General features: G+C 29.9%; 1 protein-coding gene across 3 annotated transcripts in view; it reads right to left on the bottom strand.

Moving 5' to 3' along the window:
* The window catches only part of LOC143062709 (uncharacterized), a 65,341-nt gene that overhangs the window by 10,147 nt on the left and 37,362 nt on the right, over positions 1-17,832 (bottom strand). The gene's annotated exons all lie outside the window — the stretch shown is intronic.

Below are 17,832 nucleotides of genomic sequence, written 5' to 3'. Positions count from 1 at the left end.
GTACTGATTCCGATTTTATCAATACCTGCTTCCATCTGTTGTTAAGATTTTAATTAATGATAAATTATTAATTTTGATTAATTGCAACACCTTCAACAGGTATCGGACAACTTTAAGAAATATAAATGTATTTTTTTGACATTAGGTAGCTTTAAAAATCTTGATAAATGAATTATACTTGTGACAAATTTCATCCATTGCATTGTTAAGATCAGAGACTGTCAGACAAGGTTCTGAGATAAAAGTTTTATTTTTTACCAAATATCTTAATCGCATTGTGGACTTTGCATAATCACTGAGATGCTTGATGAAATGAAAGAACAATGTAAAGCAGAAAATCCTAATTTTTCCGGAATTGTCTGCCGTAATTTGTCAAAAAAAGAAAAACAAAAATGATATATTACCAATCAAATCAATGTCAAATTGCCGCACAATAAGATCTCGTCTGTCATTATTATGAAGTTAACTTTGAAGTGACCATAAATGAATGCGAATTTTTTAGGCGTAGTTACAGACTCGCTGACGATTTTTTTATAAGTCAGTTGTACTTTTTAGTAAAACACTAGAATATTTATTAGTATATTTTGATTGATTGGTCCTTAATTGAAGAAGTCATTATGTTGTTAACCTAAATTTGTAAATGTCTATATTATTTGACTGTTGTTTATAATTTGTTCTAATTAGTATTCAATTTTTATTAATAATTATTTGATGAGCAAGGTCAGCTATAAATGTGAATGAAGAAATATTATGAGGGAACTATTTCGGAATTATTTACAAAAGTTGAGCTACGCATTTTTCTAAATCAAATTCAGGAATATCCAAGTTTGTCTATATAACTGCATAATATCAATGTTTTCAGGAAAATTGTCGGTGGTGGAATCTGAACAGTGGAACACTTATTCACAAAAGGTGGACAGTAGAACGATATTTTATAGCTGTATATAGAAGGGCATTTTTATACCATATATTCGTTTGTTTGCTTTGAAAATTTATCACTTTAGTTGAAAATTTATGTTTAGTGGGTTTCTTTTGCCAAAATATTATGTTTCCTTTTCCTTTGTCGGTTTTTGATAGGGTTCTAGTTGCCATCAAAATGAATTGAGACGAAGTTCTTACGAAAGTTGTCAATATTATATATAACAATAAATTTCTTCTCTTTTATTCTTCTTCCTTTTGACTATGGCGTTGTATGTCGCTTGGAATATTTTGAATTTTGATCTTATTTTTATGACTCTAATATTTCAACTATCATTAGTCATAAATAATTCCATCCCCTATTAATAGATATATACAAGCGATCTATTCATTCATTACAAACGGGAATATGTTCACCTGTTCATGAGAATATTGCATTAAAAAATAATCATCTGATTTTGATTAAAAAAACGCTTTCATTGGTTCAATATGTTCTTTGTTTTTAAGACAATTATACACATGAATTCTGATACATCTGTAAAGATTATGTCTGATTCAGTAAAGACTGCGATGGTCGATTTCGATAGCCACTAAGTGAACCATAAACATACCTATGGTAATTAGAATAAAATGCCTCGATACTTATATCTAAGTGGCCATGGTCAGTATACATCTTAAAGATCAAGTGACCATGGTATACATCTTAAAGATAACTTGCTGTGTTTATCACTTTCAATGTAAAAATGTTCAGTCTTTAACGTATTTACAGGTATGGAAAATAGGTAAACAGTATTTCGCTGTCAACGTGCGTCCTGAAAATGCCTTTTTATAAACATTTGAACTAAATTGAGGATAATACTCCCTATTGAATAGATGAAATAAAAAAAAATTTCGATGCACGTTGGAGGAAATATCACATGCTTTTTCAAATTATCAAGAGCCGAAAATGGAAATTAGAAAGCATTCTATATATACACTCCGCCATAAGTTAAGCACCACCCATATTTTTATCAATAAGAAATTTTCAAATCCAAAAATTCAATATTTTTGAATAAGAGTTAATCGTGTTGACATTGGTTAAATAAAATGTAAATATTGTGCAGTATAAAAAAAAAATAAAAGTTAGGGTTTTTTATGCTTTCTGCTGTGTGAAGGGACCTTTCAATTTTACGTTAAAACAACAAGTTAAAATCCCTATAAAATGTTTTAATTTGTTGATCATTTTCATTAATTTCAAATAATGATACAGTTTTGAACTTTTTGGAAAACAATCAAGTATACATTTACTGTCAATTAAGGTTCATAAAGTCAATATCATGTATAGCTTCCGCGCTTCCGGTAGAGATTCAATACACGTCTCCTCATTCCTTGCACAAGTCGTCGTAGCCTATACTGTGGAAATCTTTGCCATTCCTGTACCAAAGCGACCCTCAATTCTGGTATTGTTGCACATTTTGGTTGTCTCTGGTTAAGTTTACGACCGATAAAGTCCCATACATGTTCAATTGGGTTCATGTCAGGTGACATTGCCGGCCAAGGTAAAGTGTCTATTGATTCCGACGTCAGGTATGCGTTGACAATTCGTGCGCGATGAGGTCTCGCATTGTCATCTTAAAAGACCGGTCTATCAGCTAACGCTTGATTGTCAAAATGAGGCGATACAATGGTGTTCAGATGTCATCCCGGTACCTTTGTCCATTCAGGGTACCGTGAAAAACATGCATATCAAGCTTTCAGTCATGGGAAAAACATCCCCATACTGTTACACCGCCGCCACCGAAAGCTGTTGTACCAAGAATGTTATTGTCCCGATATGCGGTGTTTCTTTCCCTCCAAACACGTGTTCTGCCGTCGACGGGCTTCAGCAAGAAACGACTTTCATCGGACCAGTGAATTCTTCTCCAGCTGCGTAAAGTCCATCGGCGATGGTTCCTAGCCCACTGTTGTCTTGCTCTACGGTGTCTTAAAGTTAATTCCGGGCGCTTTATTGGCCTCCGAGCCCTTAGACGGAAACTATGCCACCTACGTATCACAGTCCGCACACTTACTTTACCCCCAATAGGCCAAAGTCTACGAAGCTGATCAGCAGACGAGAAAGGTTTCAATCTTGCTTGCCGGGAAAGATTTCTGTCTTCTCTGGGAGTAGTTTTACGTGGTCTGCCTGCTCTAGGGCGGTCTTCGACTGACCCTGTCTGTCGGTATCTCTGCACGAGCCTGATAATCACAGTGTGGTTAACACCAAAATGGACCGCTATTCTACGGCAACTTAGACCAGTATTTGCCATACCTACAACTTGCCAGCGTTCCGCAATACTCAGTTTTCGTCTTCCCATCTTAAAAGTTTGATATCAATGGCTAATTCAAGTGCGAAATGCACGCGCTAAAATCATTTGTGTTTAGTCAAAAACAGTAACGCGAAAAACACACAAGGCATGTTGTTAAAACTGGTTTTGAACAATCAACATGTAATCGATTGACATTTTACCTGTATCCAAAAGTTACCTATTGTTTACAGGTTTAATATATAGTATTTCTTTTACAAAAAAAATAATTAAGAAAATAATTATTTCGAAATTAAATTGGGTGGTGCTTAACTTATGGCGGAGTGTATACAAGGAAATTAATCCATAAAATTGATGAATTTTCTGAAACTTATATTATTTTTTTATCCATATAAAGTCATTCTTTTTAAATCTAGATTTAAAAAATAACATCAATGCTTCATACATTCTTACATTTAAATGAACTAAAACTGGAAATTTCTGCGTCTCTTTAGTCTTGGATGCTTATAATATCAAGAATTGTTGTGTGGATTAGAGTCAAACATTTCATGACAGACACGCATATCGTTAGGGAGTTACCATTTGATTTTTATGGGGGCTAGGAGCCTAGGATGAAAAATTCGGTCCTGCTTTTTTTTAGTTGTGATCTCTGTCCTGCCTTTTTATTTTTCACTCTATTCGGTCCTGCAGTTTTTTGTTGTTGTTTTTTTTTTTAGGTTATCCTGACTTTTTTTTTACCTAAATTGTCATCCTGACTTTTTTTTACAACTGTCTCATCCTTCCTTTTTTTTACTCAAAACTCCTGTCCTGCCTATTTTTTTCAAATTTCATCCTAGCCCCCCCTAAGAATCAAATGGTAGCTCCCTTAGCTGTACCTTTTATTATTCTTAATTAGGACCGAATAAACAAAATACAGCTGATCTAAAAACAACAAACTACTGGTTGCAAGAAGTTAAATAGTGTGTGTTGAATTTCAAAAATAAATTCTGAAACTTGCTTTAAATTGCGTTGTCCAAATATATTTTAAAGATGGAAAAAAATACGCTTATTTGAATGTGGACCCTATACTATACCAATCTACGCCATAACACTAAATTAAAGTAACATTTACTTAGGTTTCATGTAATATTTTTCATTACATTAATTTTTCATTAACGTTTCGCTATATGGATGATGTCCTTTCATTGAATATGTATAGTTTGGCGACTGTTGATCAAGTTCATTGTCACAACCCATTGATCTTGAAATAAAAGTCATCCCATTTAAAGTTCAGATTGCTCAATGACTTGACTTGCAGCAAAAATACACAACAGTAAAATTAACCTTTACAAAAATATAACGTATTTTCATTTTTTTTTCCTATTGAGAACTTTCCATTTTTAAAAAGCAGCAAAAATCAAAATAACCTGTATATGACTTTATAGTCTCAAAATTAATACGAAATTTTAGTTGTTCGAGTAGCCCTTTCGATAAAACAATAACACAATAGTTGTTGGAGTAGCCATATCGATATAACGTCACGATATCACAATAGTTGTTCGAGTAGCCCTTTCGATGGAACGATACCACAATAGCTGTTCAAGTAGCCCTTTCGATACTACGATACAACACTAATTGTTCGAGTAGCCCTTTCGATAGAACGATATACCACAATAGTTGCTAGAGTAGCCCTTTCCATACATACTACGATAACACAAAAATTGTTCAAGTAGCTCTATCGATACTACGATACCACATAGTTGATCGAGTCTCTCTATTGATACTACGATACCATATTGTTGTTCGAGTAGCTCTATCGATACTGCGACACCAATTAGTTGTTCGAGTAGCTCTATCGATACTACACTGCCACAACAGTTGTTCGAGTAGCCCTATCGATAATGCGATACCCCAATAATTGTTCTAGAAGCCCTATCGATACTACGAAACCCCAATAGTTGTTCAAGTTGTTGTTTGATAAATGCACATTGTATTTCTGGTATATCTGCACCGGAGTTAATTATAATTCTAAATCAAATTTCAATTGATTGATATTGGTTTTGTTTCAACAATATGTTATACTAGCAACTATTAAATTATTAATGGTGACATTGTTTTTACTTAAAGCTAAACATTTATCCACAATGTCAGTGAAATCTCTGAAGTATTGTTTTACTCCGTTTATATGCCGATATTAATTACTTAAAGGTGTAATAGGGCAGTGAAACATTTATTATGTGTTAATGTTAATATTTTATATAGATAAATTAGATGCCACCGTATATGTCAGAACTTCAGGTAGACAGTTTTTCTTCCACAAAACACCTGTGCGTTAAGGTAAACGATTTATAACAACGCTTTTAATGCAATATGGATTCCGGCATAAGTATTTGAAATCAGAAATTTAATTAATAGCCTTTCTACTTTACGTGTTGAAACAAGATTTATATAAATGTGTGTAAGAGATAATTTTATTCACTTCAAAGTTTTATAATACCACATGAAAAATTAAGAAAGATTTTCCCTGTTTTAACTTTTTTTTAAGCAAGGTTCGTTTGTATTGTTTAGCAAGAATTCAAAGTGTTAAAGATATAAAAGGGCCCATCACAAGCTAAATAAGGAGAGTTGCACAAATGGGAGATAACTAAAAATGATGACATGAAAACATCAATTATTACAAATTGTCCGACAAACAGGCAAGTAATATTTACCACATTGCTTCTGTTTTGCGTTGAAAACCTTTCCCTATATAAAATTGCGTACAGTACTGGACAAGGTATGACTGTCTCATGGAATGTTTTAATTGATTACTTGTATTGGTGCATATAGTGGCCACAAATGTAACACGTTTTCGGTTATTTTAAACATAAAAGAAAATGAAAAAGAACTCTAATTTGTGCTTCGAATCGATCCAAAATTAAAATTCATCAATTATTTGCTATTATTTGACCATATATTATGAAGACCACATATAAATGTGATGTAATAATACTATCCAAAGCAAAAAAAATAAAAATGTACTCAACAGGAAAAATTTGGAAAAGTCACCTCAATAAGTCAAAGTATTTCATTCATAGACAAAGAAATATCTCGATGATTTAGGATGTATTTTAAAACACTTACAATACAAATTGTAAATGATTTGGAAGATTGTTAACATACCAAAATGTTTTCTGCAATTTGGAAATGTCTAATAAGAGAAGATAAATTGTTTGACTGGCGTCTCTCACTCGAACAGAAAAACTATGTTACTGTTTCAATTCATCGCATAGTATTTTTTATCTTCTAGCATAACGAAAACTTATTTTTCTAAAATCTAAGTGTTAGCCAAAACGATTTGTTAATCAGTTGAAGTTTAACTATTTATCATATCAAAATTCAAACAGTGAATTCTTGAAGATAAATTGCTATTAGTAATTTCTGTTCTTTTCCAAAGACATCGCAGAAAAATATTTGAGTGCAAAATGCTAGGGCGTACAATTTATACAGAAGAAGAGTGTATAACACTTATGAAAGAAACACAATCAATCATAGGAATTTTAAAGTAGATTAATATATAAATCTGACCAAGAAAAGAAATGTCTTCATTTACTTCCGCTATCACAGTGAAATTTACCGTTTGTTTTAGATTTTTGTGTTTACGTGTATTGGAATCGCTTTAAGCTAACGGACAAAAAGGACAAAAAAAAGGGGGACGACTGAGATACCGAAGCGAAATTCAAACTCATAATAAAAGAGAATTTATTAATACTGTCTTGTATCGAAGTCTTTCGTTCACTTACAGTTTGATAGAACTTTGATAAATAGCAGATGATGTCATAGTCGTGTGTGATTTCCCGCCAAATCTATTCGGAATATTTCACCCGGAGTTTTTCATTGACGCGTTATAGAAACAGGTCATATCACTTCCAACATTATTCATAACGTATGTGGGCATAGACAATCAAAATGGCAATATAGTGGAGATTTTAATATTTTCTTCCTCCACTTTATTTATTTATATCAGCCGGGAAAAAAACACAGTAGACATTGCATACGCAATTCATTGAAGTGACTATTATTGCACTTGTTTTTATAATATGTGATACGACAATATTAAAAAGGAAAGGAAACCAAAATAAACCACAAATTAAAACAGTGAGGGATTTTGACATATTTTTTGAAGAAAGTGAACATTAATGATATTTTCTAGATGCTATAGAAAATTTTGCTATCTTTTAATCCACAGTACATTACATTTGAATAATTCATCTCTCCCTTGGCCTTAGTGGTTTGAATTTTTTTAATAACTCATGTTTCAAATATTTTTGCATAATACTTTTAATGTTTATAACCCAAACCTTTGATCTATAGAATTTAGTTCAAAAATAAAGAAATAAAAAGCCATAAATATGGTATGGACTTCCTCCCTCATAGAGATGACGTTTACACATACAGTTTTTTTAATATGTGATAATTAGCTAAACACAATTTATGTTAATGAGATGAAAATTAAAGATATCATAAGTATCAAGCATTTCAACTCCCATTAGCGATCAACATAAAGCTTAAAGAAGTTATAAATGTTCCTCCGTATCTGACATACTCCGTACCCTTTGTATCAACGACAATCTGTTTTATGGGCCTTAACTTGAGATTCACTTTAGTTTCTTCAATTAGGAATACATAAAATTGAAATATAGCCGTATGTTATCTGATAAATGGCCGCCACTTCATAAGATTGATGTCATGTTGGAAGACGGAATAAATTAAGACAAATCAGAGAATATGCATTCACATTTTTATTTAAGTAAATCTTGAAGTCATTAAATTACTTTTTTTCTAGATTACTTGGCTATGTATAAATAGCAGTAATGGTTAAGTAGACGTAATCACATCTAAAGGCGTAAGAATGATTAGTGATTAGGCGATTTTTCTCATCACTTAAAAAATTAGTACATAGATTGATGGCCGTCAAGATATTTGTGATAAAACTTTCAAAAAATTGTCACTATAGAAAGAAACAAGTCCCTTTATTAGGACGATACATTTTTTTATTTTGAATTACATATATACGACTAAAATGGTTTCAATGGAACGAACTGTACGCAAACAAGGGTTAATACTTGTTTTGTTCTATCGAATATGGAATAATTTTCCGTTATAAGAGTACTATAGAATTTAGTTTAAGGTATATGCTCTTTTTCATCAACATAATTACAAGTTTATACTATGTGAAAACAATCGCTAATGGCTCTGATATGTTTGCACTGAGAAACGAATGAACTTCACAAGTCTTAATTTTCTGTTTTTGATTGATTGATTGATTGATTGATTGATTGATTGATTGATTGATTGGTGTTAACTTTCCGTCACATCAGCATAAACCGGTTACGACATCGCTGCAAAATGTGTGAAAAGGTTATATAATAAGATACATGTTTTTTTTATTCAAAATGTCACATATCATACACAAAGGTTACATATACTTTTAATACCTTTCAATTATAGAATACTAACATTTATTTGACAAACGAAGGTTGAATATTAATGACGTTTTGATCATTTATGATGAAATATGATACAAACTTATATTAAATTTAGATTTTACGAGACAAATGGAACTTATCAACAGGCGGACCTAATTTGCATAAATGTTAACAGGTTGATGAACTAACAAATGATGTTCTTTAACATTCGATAATATATTAATGATGTCTTATTGTAATACACGTTCAAAGTGTTGTAATTGTTCAAATGTGCAAATGATTACATTCAATTGTTTCCCATTTCAATCCATGAATATATAATCTCCGTTTTACAAGAACTCTTCAAGGATTTATTGTTTAACGTTTTGAGTTTTAATCATCGCTGATTACTACAGCTGTTTCACAAAGAATGTTTTATAGCAGCTTTCTAAAGCCGTGTTTTTCTTCAATGTACAAAGTGTAACATGCATTTTTTTTTACATTTCTCTTATGATATTTAGAAGTTATTCTAAACAATTATTAGATTTAGTTTTCTGTTGCTTTTTCAAAATTGAAGTTTGAGCAAACTCTGAAATACATAAGGGAGCTAACGCTTTTGCTATACTTAGAAGAATTGTGTTATTACATTGTGGCATAACAATATCCTTTAACATAACATATCTTGTTTTTTGTTATGGGGTAATTGTTGGGGAAGCTTTAGGCTAAAACGCAATAAGAATTTAAAGTTTAAAAAACTTTTAGATCATGTCTATTTCGAATGAAACTGAGCAAAAGATAACGATAACATAGCAGGCACATAATTTGTTTAATGGTGCTTGTATATTTAGGGTTCTCTTCACACTGCTCGTTGATTTTGACAGGGTTTTTAAAATACATCTCATGAAAGTCTGAATTATTTAACCGAAGTTTTGTGAATAGACTTTATTTCGTTAAATTATCCATTAGTATTATGGTCAATGCATATAAACCAACAGATGGATGATTTTCAGGCATATTCCGGAAAAAATATGTATCAACATGGTGAATTTGATATTTACTTTTTACAATACGTGCATTTATGCAGATGGCACATTTTAGGTATAGGTTTCTCCTTCTTTTCTTTTTATTCCCAAATACTTATTATAATTCATAGGTATCTGAAGTATTGACATAACTTAGGGTTAACTATATTAAATTATTATTGAACAACAATCAAACTTTTCTGCAAATTCACAAACACCCGTATCAGGAACGCTCAAACCAAGAAAATTGAAAGCGAAAGTTCTACAGATTGAAGCGCTTTATGACCAAAAGGGACTTAAACAAACCATGTAAGGTCAACTTTGCTTAACGCGTTAACTTAGAACCTTTGTTAAAAATAATACATTATACTCATTATGTTAACTGTTTCATACAATGCTTATGTTGATATAACATGATGATTTGTCAAAGAAGCCAGAAAGATATGCTTGAATGCAGAGCATTTTATTCATATTCGAATGTGTTTTAAAAAGCTGAATTTTGGCTGTTATAAAAAGGCGGTAAATAAGAGAATCAGAATCAGAAGCAAAGAACATAAACCAACTAAATACGCCAATGCAAAAGAGAAAACAGACAAAGAGTAAAGAAATTTTGTGTTTCGGTTACCACATAAGGTTCATTTTCAAGGTACAAGATGTTTTCAAAACAATTTTATTGTTTTATTTGAGTATGTCAGGGTTTAATTGAATACCTACATTTAACTTTACACGGTGCAGGTTAATGATCTTATAAAACAATCATCAATGTTGTCAATAACATGTTAAGTCTTGTATATTGATATGTCTGGATATATTACATATCTGTCTGGTGATTAGTTCGAGGGGGCTGCTTTCGGCATACAAATAAGTGGACGGGATTATGAAAGTGCGTTTGAAAAACGACCAGACCAATATAAGGATAAGTACAAGAGTACATGAGAATCAAAAATGTAACAATGTGATTTATTTAGGCATTCAATTATATGTTCCAAGTAAGAAAGAAAATATACAAGGGTAGTGTATTCAGACAAACAAGTAAATAGAAATGGTGATGGCTCTCAACATACAATACTAGTTGTTTTTTGTATTTCCATTCCCTTACTCATGTTTTTGGTGAAACTGTTTCTGATACAAATATTTTCTGAAAAATTTCGGGAAACACTTTCAGTTATATACACTTTCCTTTCATTATTTGTTATATGAACATTGATGCAGATCACTGTTATTGGCTTAATCATTCAGTTGCCTCCTGTCTTATTGTCAGTTTGTTAATTTCACGTTCTTACAAGGTCAGGCTATTTTTGTTTACCACCCCCCTTTCTGTCGTCCTTTTTTAAGACAAGTAAAACTATAGTATGATTAAGCTAAGTGAAAGTAGATACATGATGAGTAATGACGAGTGAACAAATGATGAAACCATCATAATTCAAGATGGTGTAGTACTTCTAACTTACATCAAAACAGTTGCCTGGTACAACATGCAGCATTTTCAGACTAAAAAAAATAGAGTAGGCGAACGCTAATGGCAGGTAAGTATAACTCATTAAAGACGTCATTCAGCAATGTCTGTCATATCTGCATACTTGTGTAACATAATTAATTATCCAGAAATATAAAACCTTGACCTAGTAATATTACCAAAAAAAGGGGGACTGTCATTTGTGAGTTTTGTCCACTTATATAAAAAGTTGGATAGATATATGTACTTGTACTATCAGTGTTCTTACATTAAAAAGTGATTGAAACTATCAATAAGCAAAGATGTAGACGTTCATTTGCTATTCGTGAGTCCTTTTTTTCAGTAAAAAAGGGGGGGGGGTAATTGTTCTTTTGACCTGTTGAACGTTTTGTACTTTAATACTATAATTAATATATGTTTAAGTGCATCACTGCATTTAAATACAAACAAAATTATAAATCAATTGCTTCAGTGTGTTATAAACTATAAAGAATTTGTAACATATTGAAAATGATAAAATATAAAAATGAAAATACATAACCCAAAACCACAGGGAAAAAAATAAAGCTGCAACGTAAGCTTTTTTTTTTTTAATCTTGAAATTTGTTGTAATAGCAGTTAACTTTTACACAAATAATTTTCCCTTTTTTGTGTTTCTTTTTTACGTATACATTTTTCCACTGTAATTTTGTCTTTATACATTTTGTCTTGTATATTTAAGCCTTCGTTGTTGCTGTTTATCAATAGACGTTAAGCATAAAAAAAATAAACAATGAATCATTAGTTTGGGAATAATACGTACAAGATATACCTATTGTATTATATCAGTATCTAAAAGGGGGATGAATGTTGTCGATACATAACACACTTGTTCAGTATTCCCTTTTCTGCGTTGGAGGTGAACTCTGTTTCAAAATATTTTGTAGATAGAAATCCTGAGGGTATCAAATTTAAAAGGACAAAAGAAATGTTGGGATTTATTTATTATTAAGACATGGAAATGTAAAGTAATTACAGGCTATAGTTAGAGTTAACCACTCCACATAATGGGATGAACTCTCCATATTGCACTGCATTTACAGCTGAATATCTTAATTCATATAGTCTATACAGGGAGTCAGAATTCGATTCTAAAATGATTTCGTACAGCAATCAAACGCATTTGTTGAAATTGAGATTGTTCCGTGATAAATTTTGTATTGTATCATCAATCTAATTTATAAATTACTGTTTGTATCTTACATTTTCTTTACCTTTGCTATGTAACTATTCCAGCTTTCCCTTTATTTTGAAGACAACATAACCTAGTTAGAAGCAACCTTTGTAAGCTTAATAATGTAGCTGATTTTTTTTTTACTGAAATAACATAAAAATGTATAACATGTTTCGCTATTCATCGTGTACATTGCAAGGGTTCCGTATGTATCAAAAAAAGGGGGGACTTTGTATCAATTATCAAAAAGTCTGGATTTTTAATGCAACTTTAAGGACAGAGATATATACACATGCATATTAAAATAGAACTATCATCGTGAAGCTATTTATCAGAATTATCAATCTCTGCACAGAAAATCAAGACATTACTTCACAATTTTTGGCTTTTGTTTTTTTAAAAGGAAATCTCCTACATCCCTTTTCACTCTGTCCTGTATTTTTATTATTTCAGGGTCCAATGAATTGGACAGATTTTTTTTACTTACATATAAATATAAAAATAAAAAATAAAAAAAAGCAGTTTGTTGAATTATATATACGATATTTTATGCAAACAAATGGTAATACTATTTAACATATTTAAAAGAAAAATAACAAGATGATATTTAGTTACAGCAAACCAAATCATAGTCATATATATAAGAATTTAAAAAAAAAAATCTCTTTTTTTTTTATCTATAAGATAAGTTGCTAATTTTTACCTTTATGAAAAAATTCTCATTGAAATGTCATTAAAAAAAAGTTAAACAAAAGCATTTTCTATAGAATAATTCGTACATGGTTATAAAAATTGGTGAACATTTGAAAATGAAAATTTTAACTTATCACATGTTATGAATTTTTCAATAGTCGGGAGGTTTAAAAACATTAAATAAATAAATAAACACGTTATTATTTAAAAGTAAACAAATAAATAATTAATATAAATTTAAATAAATGAATTAATTAATTTAGAAACTCGCATTCTTATAAATTCATTGTGATGATGAAAGCAATTCATAAGTAAATGTTAGCTTTGAGTAAATTTGAAATGTTATTTCAGCAAATCTTTAGGTGTTAAGATAAAATCTATAAAAATCGTTATTCTACTATTAAAACATCAAACATGTAACTTATCTTTTATTTTTGTGTTAATGCAATAATAAGCAGTTATATTTAATGTTATTATGTAGTTTTCACCATCGATTTTACGTCACAGAGAAATTTATCACATAACTTCAAACAAAACTATACATCACAGAACAAAAGGAGTATCGCAGACTCCGACCTCTTTGACAATTTTACAGTCGTTTTGTTAGCTATACTGAACTATCATTTGGCAAAATTGAGCATTAAATATTTTGGAAACATTCTTTGATTTCTCACGGAAATGTTACAATATATCTGATTTGTATAAATCAATCCTTTCAACAATCTGTCTTAGAAAGCCTGTTTCTTTTTTCCACTTTGTTTAGTTTCGTAAGATTTACAGTCCATCTTATATAGGATAAGATAAAAGGATATACAACACATGAACAATTCTAAATTGTTTCTAAATCGTGGGAATTTTGGAAAATAAATGTATATATTTACGACCTGCTAAATATAAGAAAAACGCAACCAGAAAAAAAATAATTTCATGCTATGAATTTTGAGGGTGATACGACCTTTTTAGTTTTGGAATATGAAGAAGAATTATTCATTTCTAATTATTTAAAATTATTTAGTTGCAATAAATTATAGTTTTGATTGCGATGCATTATTTAGTCCACATATTCAAGTTAATAATGCATATTTGATAGTAATTCATTTCTTATTTATTAAATAATGATTTTTTTCTTATTCCATGAATTATAAATTTCTTTACTTGGTTTTTGTATTGAAAAAAATTATAGTGTCTGGAATATGTGTGAAATGTTAAATGAATATTGATTATTACACCAATGACAATCTTTAATCATCGTTCTAAGACGTAAATGGTTTCATTTCAAGTTTTTCTTCCACTGACAGAAATATAAATTGTGACTTTATATTGATTTGTTTGCTATTGTTTTAGGAGATGAGTTATTTGTTTCTACTTCTCTTAACTTGAAACAACAAAAATCAATACAAACAAATCTAAAAGTATCAAAAAATAATTACTTCCGTCTACAAATTTGACCGGCCATTGAATGACCAAATACCGAAAAGTACACAATTGAGCAGACGACTTAAACGTTCGTTTATATTTGGTCCAATCGTTTGGTTATCAACTGTTTTTATATGATATTGTTTATCTTTCTTGTGCTTGTTCAATAATAATCAATAATACATTAACCTACAAATTAAACAACATTTCTTTTTATCTTTGAATAATTTGAAAATCCAATATTAATATCCATTAGCCCACTTTCTGTTCTTTTTATAATTTCACACGGAAAAGGCGAGGGAATAAAATGACGATGCATGTTTTTAAAGAGATGAGATACTAATGCCTTCGACATAATATATGAATGACAAACAATAGTAGCATGTGCAGTCTATACAAACAATGTATTTTGCTTTTAAATTATGAACTTATATTTTGTTTTGTCAATGTGTATTACCAAAGATAACGAGATGAAATACTAATGCTTACGACATATATACAAAGGACAACACGCCTTACATGTGCAGTCTATACAAAGAATGCTTTTAAATTATGAAAGTACTTTGAACATGTTGTTATTCGTATATCCAAACAAAACGAGATGAAATACTTATTCCTCCGACAAATATACGAATGACAAAAACAGACACATGTATAGTCTATACAAATAATTTATTTTGCTCTTAAATAATGGACGTATATGTTATTACGTGTTTTTCAAAAGAAAAACGAGCTGAGATACTTAGGCCTACGACATATATGGAAAGTATGTGCAATCTATACAAATAATTTATTTTGCTTTTAAATTATGTACGTATAATTTCAAAAGACAATTTTTTTAAGGGTTACGTTTCGTAGCATGAACGAAAAAGACCTTATCAATAAACTGTATCTTTTTGTTTTGATTTATTAAATAACGACCTTATGTCAATTTACTTAATTCAATCTTGAGGATATGTTTTAAACTTTACATACAACTTTTGTCATTGTTATGCTCGAGTAGTATTAATTTACTATAATGGAACATTGCTAATCTGCAGATTTGTTTGGTTCATGTTATTGTTTTTCGTGATTCAACTATGAATTTTGTTTGAATTTGTTTACATTTACTAGTGTTTACAATATATTGCAGTAATATTTAAACCTTGGTATTTTCAAATACAAAAATGAGTAAATGTAGTTTTACTGTAGTTGTATTATTTTTAAATTGATTAAAACAAATTAATAATATTACAATGTGTTTTCTTCATTTGAAAATTGATCATACTATAGTAAACAGTTATTACAAATAAAAAAACTTTGTTTTTGTCGGAATAGATACAGCTTCACATAATTAATAACCTTTAATTCAGTACCATTAGTTTTAAAACAAAAAACAAAATAAATAAAAGGCTAAAATAAGACATCAAGAGAATAATAATTCAAGCATCAAATTCTCTTTGAGGTTCATATTTAAAAGTGATCAAGCTAGCGTTGTAATGGACTTTTTTTAACTCCATTGCCTAGAGAGTTCTTTATTCGGGACATAAATCATTTTTGACAAGTAGCTCGTATTATAATATTTAGGTACGACGATTACAAAAGCATTACGCTTTGCACAGCAAGAAACTCCACTATAAATGAGAAGTTGAGTACATACTGGAAAATTCTCACTATCGCCACCTTTTTAAATTCATTAAATTACCGAAAAATCATGTGGAGTAAAGTGTTTTGAATTTTATCAAATTTGAACAGACATGGAGCGACCTTTTTAAAGACACTGACTTACAGATACATGCACAGGAAATCAATGTGATACGGGTAATATTATAAAATATGCGATGTCAAGGTTTTAGTAATAGTTACTTATTCAATCTATATGAAAATACGGCATAATATTTTAAAAAGAAAGCTTACAGTTTCGTCAAAACGTGTTTCGGATTTTAAAAAATGTTAAATATTTTGATTTCTACAAAAACCGCAGGTATAAAGGTACACTTACACTTTCAAATATATTTTATTTACAAAATAAATTTGTGTGTAATTTTACACGGTTATTCATCACACATTTTGTCATTGATAATTTACTTGTGATATTGTACACCATTGTCGGACAGTCCAATGTCAATTTCCTTGTATATTTCTTATTTTCATCCATCAGTGGTCTTAAAGGCTTTAGGTGTCATATACAGTTAAATATTCAATTATGTCCGTATAGGCTGACAAGGCGGAACGGATTTACTACTCCTGATCTCATAAAGATATTGGAAGTATTTTTACTTTTGAAAATGCTTTGAAGCTAATATATTCCTCATGAATTTCGAATTTAGCTTATAAATTTCCTCTAATGACATTCGATTGCATTAATAATACTCAACATTTTTATTATAAATTCTTTTTTATTGGTCATTAGTTGTTACGAGAAAATTTATTATCTTCTGTGCACGTGTCTACATAATAAGAAGCAAAATCAACACTTTATTATAATTTTCTTATACAAAATAAAATCTTTATATTTATTCTATATTTCATTTATTTTAGGACACATACGATTAAACCATAAGGTTTCATTCAAAATATATGTATTTTAAATGTGTTAAAATCTATATCTGTAAAGATATGTTTGATTCGTCACAGACACGAGTATTTTTGTAAACAATCCCCGATGATGTCGGCCATTAACACAACTCGTAATGAGAACAAAACATATTTTGTACGACAATCGAGGTTCCAATAAAACTATTTTATGAAGTTTGTGTTTGTATTATTTCAACAGTTTGTTGAACAGTTCAATAATAAATTATTTATTATCCAACTAAATATTTTCAAAATATAATTGTAGACCTAAGACCAGATTTGAATGGCTAAAGCCAGATTCAACTTACAAATGTAAGAATTTTTGTAATATGAAAGATATTTTTACAAAATCTATATAGAATTTTGTTGTAAACCTTCTGAAATCTTTATGTCTTTTTTGTCTTTTTTTGTCTTTTTTACTTGTTGATACAAAGACTCCAAACATTAATTATTTTGTTTATTTTGAGTTATCATGTGTTTATCTATTTATTAATTATATATAGGAGCAAGTTAAATCTTTGTATAGCAATTGATTTACGAAAAATATTAAATATACTGTACAATAAGTGCAATTTTATTTGGGAATATTTAGGTAAAAACCAATTTTAAAACAAAGTTATATTAAGTTATATTCCCTTATATTTCAATTCAGTTTAACAATAATTTAACTTCTTTCACCCAAAATAAATCGACACTGAATAAAAATGCTAAATTCAGAAATTTACATATTGTTACTTTAGAAATATATACTTTTTAATTGTTTATAAGGTGGAATTTTCAAATCATTGAGAGCTACCTCCTGTCTATTTTTCTTTGCTACTCTATCTGACAGCAAGAGTAGACACAAAAC

The sequence above is a fragment of the Mytilus galloprovincialis genome, chromosome 2 (genome assembly GCF_965363235.1).
Source record: "Mytilus galloprovincialis chromosome 2, xbMytGall1.hap1.1, whole genome shotgun sequence".
Lineage (NCBI taxonomy): Eukaryota > Metazoa > Mollusca > Bivalvia > Mytilida > Mytilidae > Mytilus > Mytilus galloprovincialis.
The sequence above is the reverse complement of the archived record's forward strand: the minus strand, read 5'-3'. Positions and strand labels throughout refer to the sequence as shown.